At 40.6% G+C, this 10,028-nt stretch overlaps 1 pseudogene; it reads left to right on the forward strand.

Moving 5' to 3' along the window:
* The first annotated feature begins 1,939 nt into the window (after positions 1-1,939).
* LOC110301414 (nucleophosmin pseudogene) lies at positions 1,940-3,131 on the forward strand (annotated as a pseudogene).
* Positions 3,132-10,028: the final 6,897 nt, after the last annotated feature.

Consider the following 10,028-nt stretch of genomic DNA (forward strand, 5'->3'; position numbering starts at 1 on the left):
CAGCCATGGACCACAGCCTCTGGAACTCAAAGCCAGAATATGCCTTACCTCTCTCTTGGTTGAGTTTCTTCCCCCATTGTTATTGCTGCTGCTGCTACTGCTGCTGCTGTTGGAAACAGAATCCTCCATGTAGACTTGGCTAGCCCTAAACTTAAATTTTTCCTATCTGTCTTTCGAGTGCTGAGCTTGTAAGCTAGTACCCCAGGTATTTATGGATAAGTTGACATTTTAAAGTATCCATTACAGTGTAGGGCCCTAAGCTATGCATTGTTGGCTTGCAGACACCATAATTGGTGCATTTCCAGCCCATCCATTATGTCCCCTTTGTTCATCTAACTCCATCATGGCTACTGTGGTAAAGCTCTGAGAAGACTGAGAGCAAGGAAATAGGTGGGAGGCCCCCAGTCCTTTAACTGTTCTGGGCTCTGACTCTAGGTGGGGAGGCCCCAGTCCTTTGACTGTTCTTAGGTCTCATTTAATACAGTTTACTTCAGGATCTAGATGAAGGCAGCTAGCTTCCACCCAGGTGGCCGCTCATGCAAAGTTCCCTGTTTACGTGCCATATATTTATGAAGTTGAAGCCTGCTTCACATTCACTTGTCTCCTTCACAAACAGCACCCGGACCCAACAGACTACAGGGCAGTCTTGGCTGGTGCCGAGACTGTGGATCCCGCAGATAAATGAACCCAGAGCAGTGTGAAACATCTTGCCTAAAAAGGTCCATTGGCAACCAAACCCTGAGAGTCTGGATCTGGCTAAAGTTTGTGGACCCTCATTAATCTGATACCTGATTTGGAAAGAGTGTTTATTATGATAGTCCAAGGGCAGTATTGTACCCAGATTGCAAAAACCCCAAAGAGACCACCAGGAACTACAACTCCAATGCAAGAACACGAGAGTCCTTATTCAAGCTCGAGCTTGGGTCACAAACCCAAGCAACAGGTTAGGAAAGTGACGCTCGGGTCTAGGGGTTTAGGATTTATATAGGAAAGGTTTGCAAGCTGGGGCCTTCAAGCCTTGGTGTTACATGATTGGGTAAATGGGTAAAGGAATGTTAACCTTCAAACTGATAGCATCTGTTCAGACCACAAGGAGAGACCACACACCTGAAAGGGGGCATCGTGACCAGGGAAAGACTTGTGTTTTCTTAGCCCACTCTGTTGTTATCAGCTAGCTGCAGCCGCTGTGTCTATTTTGCTATCATCAGGCACATTTCATGATTTTTCTCAAACCTCACGGGTAGGAGCCATATCACTCTAAAGACAGTAGCTTTCTCCAAAGATAGCAGCTTAAAATAGAGTTTAGAAGACAAGATGGAGTCTGTCCTGCTGCTTTTTGTCCATGCCTCTATGAGGGCAAGTTAACTTAGAATGGAGTCTTAAGAAAAAAAGTGGAGTTTATTCTGCTACCTCAGTCCCTTCAGCAGGAAACATCTTCCCACCACGATGCCTAGGGTTGGCTGGCTGGAAGGGCTAGCATGCTCCTGTTTGTGATACAGTTCCTGGTTTATACTTCTTACAGGAGAAGGGCTGCCACTGATCAATCTCTTTGTTCCAGATTTGGGGTCTAGTGAAGGAAAACATTGTTAGTTTCTTTTTGTGTGACCAAACACCTGAAGAAGCAACCCACAGCGGGAGGGAAGGATGAGCTTAGCTCTGGAACTTGGGTGGGGCCAAGGGCTCGGAAATGATGCTTCTCCTTAGATCCTCCAGACTACACTTGGAGTAAAACAGATCTAAACTGGAATTAGGGTACAGCATTAAAATGGCACAAAAGGACACCTTAAATTTTGTCTTTTTTTCCCTGCCTGAGTCATAAACCCCATAGATCATCATGAAAAGGCAAAATAACCTGGCCAAATAAAACTTAAAGTTTTAGCCTTGGCATGTTTCCATCCTGTGTGTCTGTTCTGTGGAACACTGAAGTGTGGGCCTCCACCTCATGGAAGACTCGATGAATGAGGACATGAGCCCTCTTAGGCCTCAGAACTACCTTTATGGCTGTAAACTAAAGACTAACAAAGATTATCACTTTAAAGTCCATAATGATGAAAATGAGCACCAGTTGTCATTAAGAACGGTCAGTTTAGGAGCGGGCACAAAAGATGGGTTATACATCACAGAGGCAGAAGCAATGAACTATGAAGGCAGTCCAATTAAAGTCACACTGGCAACTTTGAAAATGTCTGTACAGCCAACAGTTTCCCTCGGGGGCTTCAAAATTACACTACCTATGGTCTTAAGGTTGAAATATGGTTCAGGGCCTGTGCACATTAGGGGACAGCACCTAATAGCTGTAGAGGAAGATGCAGAACCTGAAGATGAAGATGAGGAGGACGTAAAACTCTTAGGCATGTCTGGAAAGCGATCTGCTCCTGGAGGTGGTAACAAGGATCCACATAAAAAAGTAAAACTTGATGAAAATGGTGAGAATAATGAGGAGGAGGAGGGGGATGAAGAAGATGATGATGATTTTGATGAAGAGGAAACTTAAACGATGCCGGGGCCTAGCAAACACAGGAGTGGATGTTCACAGTCAGCTATTGGATGTATCACAGGGCTCCCAATGGAGAAGCTAGAGAAAGTACCCAAGGAGCTAAAGGGATCTGCAACCCTATTGTTGGAACAACATGATGTACTAACCAGAACCCTGGAGCTCTTGTCTCTAGCTGCATATGTATCGAAAGATGGCCTAGTCGGCCATCAATGGAAAGAGAGGCCCATTGGACTTGCAAACTTTATATGCCCCAATATAGGGGAATGCCAGGGCCAAAAGAATGGGAATGGGTGGGTAGGGAAGTGGGGGGCGCTATGGGGGACTTTTGGGATAGTATTGGAAATGTAATTGAGGAAAATATGTAATAAAAAAAATAAATAAATAAAGAAGGAAACAAAAAAAAAAAAAAGAAAATGTTCCAGTGAAAAAAAACTGTACAAGATACCCCAACCAAAAATGCACAAAAATCAAACCAAAATGAAATAGACTTAAAACCATCAATGCCAAGATCAAAGTGTCAAGAGTCCTTCAAAAACAGGAAAAAACTCCTAAAACACCAAAAGGACCTAGTCTTGTAGAAAACATTAAGGCATTTAAAAAAAGTGCATTGAACATTCCTGGGCACTACTGGTAATTAAGTCCAAAGATGGGGACAGAAGAAAAGGAGAAACAAACTCAGTACCATCAACAATCCAGACTGAAGTCTTCTCTTTTAATCTCAGTTCCCTATCCTGATCGGCCATCCATTCCCCCTGCAGGTTGGAAACAATCTCATTTTTCCTAAAGCACGTTTCTTTTACTCTTGTGATGCAGAAGACTTTACTGCATCTCTTTGACCACGTTTTAACCTTTATATCCTTAGCTGCTCTCAATAAATTTTTGAATGAATCAAAAAAAAAAAACTTAAAGTTTTATATGGAAAAAAATCTATAAAGACAAAACATTAAGGAAACTTCTTTTTTTTTAATATTTTTTAATTACGTATTTATCTCAATTACATTTCCAATGCTATCCCAAAAGTCTCCCATACCCTCCCCCCAACTCCCCTACCCACCCATTCCCACTTTTTGACCCTGGCATTCCCCTGTACTGGAGCATATAAAGTTTGCGTGTCTAATGGGCCTCTCTTTCCAGTGATGGCCGACTAAGCCATCTTTTGATACATATACAGCTAGAGTCAAGAGCTCCGGGGTACTGGTTAGTTCATAATGTTGTTGCACCTACCGGGTTGCAGATCCCTTTAGTTCCTTGGGTACTTTCTCTAGCTCCTCCATTCGGGGCCCTGTGATCCATCCAATAGCTGACTGTGAGCATCCACTTATGTGTTTGCTAGGCCCCAGCCTAGCCTCAAAAGAGACAGCTATATCAGGGTCCTTTCAGCAAACGCTTGCTAGTGTATGCAATGGTATCATCATTTGGAGGCTAATTATGGGAGGGATCCCTGGATATGGCAGTCTCTAGATGGTCCATCCTTTTATCTCAGCTCCAAACTTTGTCTTTGTAACTCCTTCCATGGGTAATTGTTTCCAATTCTAAGAAGGGGCAAAGTGTCCACACTTTGGTCTCCTTTCTTCTTCAGATTCATGTGTTTTACAAATTGTATCTTATATCTCGGGTATACTAAGTTTCTGGGCTAATATCCACTTATCAGTGAGTAAATATCATTTGAGTTCTTTTGTGATTGTGTTACCTCACTCAGGATGATACCCTCTAGGTCCAACCATTTGCCTAGGAATTTCATAAATTCATTCTTTTTAATAGCTGAGTAGTACTCCGTTGTGTAAATGTACCACATTTTTTGTATCCATTCCTCTGTTGAGAGGCATCTGGGTCCTTTCCAGCTTCTGGCTATTATAAATAAGGCTGCTATGAACATAGTAGAGCATGTGTCCTTCTTACCAGTTGGGACATCTTCTAGATATATGCCCAGGAGAGGTATTGCGGGATCCTCCAGTAGTACTATGTCCAATTTTCTGAGGAACCGCCAGACTGATTTCCAGAGTGGTTGTACAAGCTTGCAATCCCACCAACAATGAAGGAGTGTTCCTCTTTCTCCACATCCTCGCCAGCATCTGCTGTTACCTGAATTTTTGATCTTAGCCATTCTGACTAGTGTGAGGTGGAATCTCAGGGTTGTTTTGATTTGCATTTCCCTGATGATTAAGGATGCTGAGCATTTTTTCAGGTGCTTCTCAGCCATTAAGTATTCCTCAGGAGAGAATTCTTTGTTTAACTCTGAGCCCCACTTTTTAATGGGGTATTTGATTTTCTGGAGTCCACCTTCTTGAGTTCTTTACATATATTAGAAATTAGTCCCCTATATGATTTAGGATAGGTAAATATCCTTTGCCAATCTATTGGTGACCTTTTTGTCTTATTGACGGTATCTTTTGCCTTGCAGAAGCTTTGCAGTTTCATGAGGTCCCATGTGTCAATTCTCGATCTTACAGCACAAGCCATTGCTGTTCTATTCAAGAATTTTTCCCCTGTGCCCATATCTTCGAAGCTTTTCCCCAATTTCTCCTCTATATATTTCAGTGTCTCTGGGTTTATGTGAAGTTCCTTGATCCACTTAGTTTTGACCTTAGTACAAGGACATAGGAATGAATCAATTCTCATTCTTCTACATAATAACCACCAGTTGTGCCAGCACCATTTGTTGAAAATGCTGTCTTTCTTCCACTGGATGGTTTTAGCTCCCTTGTCAAAGATCAAGTGACCATAGGTGTGTGGGTTCATTTCTGGGTCTTCAATTCTATTCCATTGGTCTACTTGTCTGTCACTATACCAGTACCATGCAGTTTTTATCACAATTGCTCTGTAGTACAGCTTGAGGTCAGTCATGGTGATTCCACCAGAGGTTCTTTTATCCTTGAGAAGAGTTTTTGCTATCCTAAGTTTTTTGTTATTCCAGATGAATTTGCAGATTGCTCTTTCTAATTCATTGAAGAATTGAGTTGGAATTTTGATGGGGATTGCATTGAATCTGTAGATTGCTTTTGGTAGGATAGCCATTTTTACAATGTTGATCCTGCCAATCCATGACCATGGGAGACCTTTCCATCTTCTGAGATCTTCTTTAATTTCTTTCTTCAGAGACTTGAAGTTCTTATCATACAGATCTTTCACTTCCTTAGAGTCACGCCAAGATATTTTATATTATTTGTGACTATTGAGAAGGGTGTTGTTTCCCTAATTTCTTTCTCAGTCTGTTTATTCTTTGTGTAGAGAAAGGCCATTGAATTGTTTGAGTTAATTTTATATCCAGCTACTTCACTGAAGCTGTTTATCAGGTTTAGGAGTTCTCTGGTGGAATTTTTAGGGTCACTTATATATACTATCATATCATCTGCAAAAAGTGATATTTTGACTTCATCTTTTCCAATTTGTATCCCCTTGATCTCCTTTTGTTGTCGAATTGCTCTGGCTAGGACTTCAAGTACTATGTTGAATAGGTAGGGAGAAAGTGGGCAGCCTTGTCTAGTCCCTGATTTTAGTGGGATTGCTTCCAGCTTCTCACCATTTACTTTGATGTTGGCTACTGGTTTGCTGTAGATTGCTTTTATCATGTTTAGGTATGGGCCTTGAATGCCTGATCTTTCAAAGACTTTTATCATGAATGGGTGTTGGATCTTGTCAAATGCTTTTTCCGCATCTAACAAGATGATCATGTGGTTTTTTTGTCTTTGAGTTTGTTTATATAATGGATTATGTTGATGAATTTCCGTATATAAAACCATCCCTGCATCCCTGGAATGAAACCTACTTGGTCAGGATGGATGTTTGTTTTGATGTGTTCTTGGATTCGGTTAGCGAGAATTTTATTGAGTATTTTTGCATCGATATTCATAAGGGAAATTAGTCTGAAGTTCTCTATCTTTGTTGGATCTTTCTGTGGTCTAGGTATCAGAGTAATTGTGGCTTCATAGAATGAGTTGGGTAGAGTACCTTCTACTTCTATTTTGTGGAATAGATTGTGCAGAACTGGAATTAGATCTTCTTTGAAGGTCTGATAGAACTCTGCACTAAACCCATCTGGTCCTGGGCTTTTTTTGGCTGGGAGACTATTAATGACTGCTTCTATTTCTTTAGGGGATATGGAACTGTTTAGATCGTTAACTTGATCCTGATTTTACTTTGGTACCTGGTATCTGTCTAGAAATTTGTCCATTTCGTCCAGGTTTTCCAGTTTTGTTGAGTATAGCCTTTTGTAGAAGGATCTGATGGTGTTTTGGATTTCTTCAGGATCTGTTGTTATGTCTCCCTTTTCCTTTCTGATTTTGTTAATTAAGATGCTGTCCCTGTGCTCTTTAGTGAGTCTAGCTAAGGGTTTATCTATCTTGTTGATTTTCTAAAAGAACCAACTCTTCGTTTGGTTAATTCTTTGAACAGTTCTTCTTGTTTCCACTTGGTTGATTTCACCCCTGAGTTTGATTATTTCCTGCCATCTACTCCTCGTGGGTGAATTTTCTTCCTTTTTTCTAGAGCTTTTAGATGTGTTGTCAAGCTGCTAGTGTGTGCTCTCTCTAGTTTTTTGGAGGCACTCAGAGCTATGAGTTTCCCTCTTAGAGATGCTTTCATTGTGTCCCATAGGTTTGGGTATGTTGTGGCTTCATTTTCATTAAACTCTAAAAAGTCTTTAATTTCTTTCTTTATTCCTTCCTTGACCAAGGTATCATTGAGCAGAGTGTTGTTCAGTTTCCACGTGAATGTTGGCTTTCCATTATTTATGTTGTTATTGAAGATCAGCCTTAGTTCATGGTGGTCTGATAGGATGCATGGGACAATTTCAATATTTTTGTATCTGTTGAGGCCTGTTTTGTGACCAATTATATGGTCAATTTTGGAGAAGGTCCCGTGAGGTGCTGAGAAGAAGGTATATCCTTTTGTTTTAGGATAAAATGTTGTGTAGATATCTGTTAAGCCCATTTGTTTCATAACTTCTGTTAGTTTCACTTTGTCCCTGTTTAGTTTCTGTTTCCATGATCTGTCCATTGGTGAAAGTGGTGTGTTGAAGTCTCCCACTATTATTGTGTGAGGTGCAATGTCTGCTTTGAGCTTTACTAAAGTGTCTTTAATGAATGTGGCTGCCCTTGCATTTGGAGCATAGATATTCAGAATTGAGAGTTCCTCTTGGAGGATTTTACCTTTGATGAGTATGAAGTGTCCCTCCTTGTCTTTTTTGATAACTTTGGGTTGGAAGTCGATTTTATTCGATATTAGAATGGCTACTCCAGCTTGTTTCTTCAGACCATTTGCTTGGAAAATTGTTTTCCAGCCTTTCACTCTGAGGTAGTATCTGTCTTTTTCCCTGAGATGGGTTTCCTGTAAGCAGCAGAATGTTGGGTCCTGTTTGTGTATCCAGTCTGTTAGTCTATGTCTTTTTATTGGAGAATTGAGTCCATTTATATTAAGAGATATTAAGGAAAAGTAATTGTTGCTTCCTTTTATTTTTGTTGTTAGAGTTGGCATTCTGTTCTTGTAGCTGTCTTCTTTTTGGTTTGTTGAGGGATTACTTTCTTGCTTTTTCTAGGGGTTGATTTCTATCCTTGTTTTGGTTTTTTTCTGTTATTATCCTTTGAATGGCTGGATTCCTGGAAATATAATGTGTGAATTTGGTTTTGTTGTGGAATACTTTGGTTTCTCCATCTATGGTAATTGAGAGTTTGGCCGGGTATAGTAGCCTGGGCTGGCATTTGTGTTCTCTTAGTGTCTGTATAACATCTGTCCAGGCTCTCTGGCTTTCATAGTCTCTGGTGAAAAGTCTGGTGTAATTCTGATAGGCCTGCCTTTATATGTTACTTGACCTTTCTCCCTTACTGCTTTTAATATTCTCTCTTTATTTAGTGCATTTGTTGTTCTGATTATTATGTGTCAGGAGGAATTTCTTTTCTGGTCCATTTATTTGGGGTTCTGTAGGCTTCTTGTATGTTCATGGGCATGTCATTCTTTAGGTTTGGGAAGTTTTCTTCTATAATTTTGTTGAAGATATTTGCTGGCCCTTTAAGTTGAAAATCTTCATTCTCATCAACTCCTATTATCTGTAGGTTTGGTCTTCTCATTGTGTCCTGGATTTCCTGGATGTTTTGAGTTAGGATCTTTTTGCGTTTTGTATTTTCTTTGATTGTTGTGCCGATGTTCTCTATGGAATCTTCTGTACCTGAGATTCTCTCTTCCATCTCTTGTATTCTGTTGCTGATGCTCACATCTATGGTTCCAGATTTCTTTCCTAGGGTTTCTATCTCCAGCGTTGCCTCACTTTGGGTTTTCTTTATTGTGTCTACTTCCCTTTTTATGTCTTGGATGGTTTTATTCAATTCCATCACCGGTTTGGTCATGTTTTCCTGCAATTCTTTATGGGATTTTTGTGTTTCCTCTTTAAGGTCTTCTACCTGTTTAGCTGTGTTCTCCTGTATTTTTTTAAGTGAGTTATTAAAGTCCTTCTTGATGTCCTCTACCATCATCACGAGATATGCTTTTAAATCCGGGTCTAACTTTTCGGGTGTGTTGGGGTGCCCAGGACTAGGTGGGGTGGGAGTGCTGTGTTCTGATGATGGTGAGTGGTCTTGATTTCTGTTAGTAGGATTCTTACATTTGCTTTTCGCCATCTGATAATCTCTGAAGCTAGCTGTTATAGTTGTCTCTGGTTAGAGCTTGTTCCTCAGGTGACTCTGTTAGCCTCTATCAGCAGACCTGGGAGACTAGATCTCTCCTTAGTTTCAGTGGTCAGAGTATCCTCTGCAGGCAAGCTCTCTTCTTGCAGGAAAGGTGCCCAGATATCTGGTGTTCGAACCTGCCTCCTGGCAGAAGTTGTGTTCTACTCACCAGAGGTCTTTGGATCCCGTGGGTGATCCTGTGTGGGTCCTTGCGGGTTTCCAGAGACTCTGCGGGCAAGGCATCCTGGTGCTGGAGTGGACCGGAAGGCAGGAAACTTCTTATAAGTAAAAATTTTTTCCTTCATTAATGTTGAAAATATCTTTTAACATCAGAACCACCAAGTCAATAAAATCAATGGTCACATGACAGAAGCCAGTTGTTCATGACCAGTAGAAAGGGTAAGCTTCATTCAGAGTTCAAGAAACAACATAAAAGCATCAAGAGTCTCTTAATTCTCACAGGAAAGTTTTATGGCTTTAGAGGTTTGGGGTTTTGATTTTCAGTGCTGAGTAAATGAACACAGGTCACTGGGTATATAAAGTGAACACTCTACAACTGAGCCACACCCTAACAACTTGTTTGTTTTTACTGAAGAAGAGAACATACGAAAGATTAAAGGCATTTTCTGCTCTGCTAACACAGACACGAAGTGTGGTGATGTAGTCGGTGGAAAATTAAAAGGAACACACCTTTTGATTCAGTTCATGTTGCTTCCAGGAATTTATACTGCAGATATACTTGAGCACATATACACAAATTGGCTACCGAAGATAGTCATCAGCCTTGTTGCAAGCACCTTTACCTGTGGGCTATTTCATCAGTTGTAACTTTTATTTAAAGTTTGAGGGCAATTGTGTTGCAGTTTAAAATAAAA

This window comes from Mus caroli, unplaced genomic scaffold (assembly GCF_978045245.1).
Source record: "Mus caroli unplaced genomic scaffold, Mus_caroli_1 scaffold_11, whole genome shotgun sequence".
NCBI lineage: Eukaryota > Metazoa > Chordata > Mammalia > Rodentia > Muridae > Mus > Mus caroli.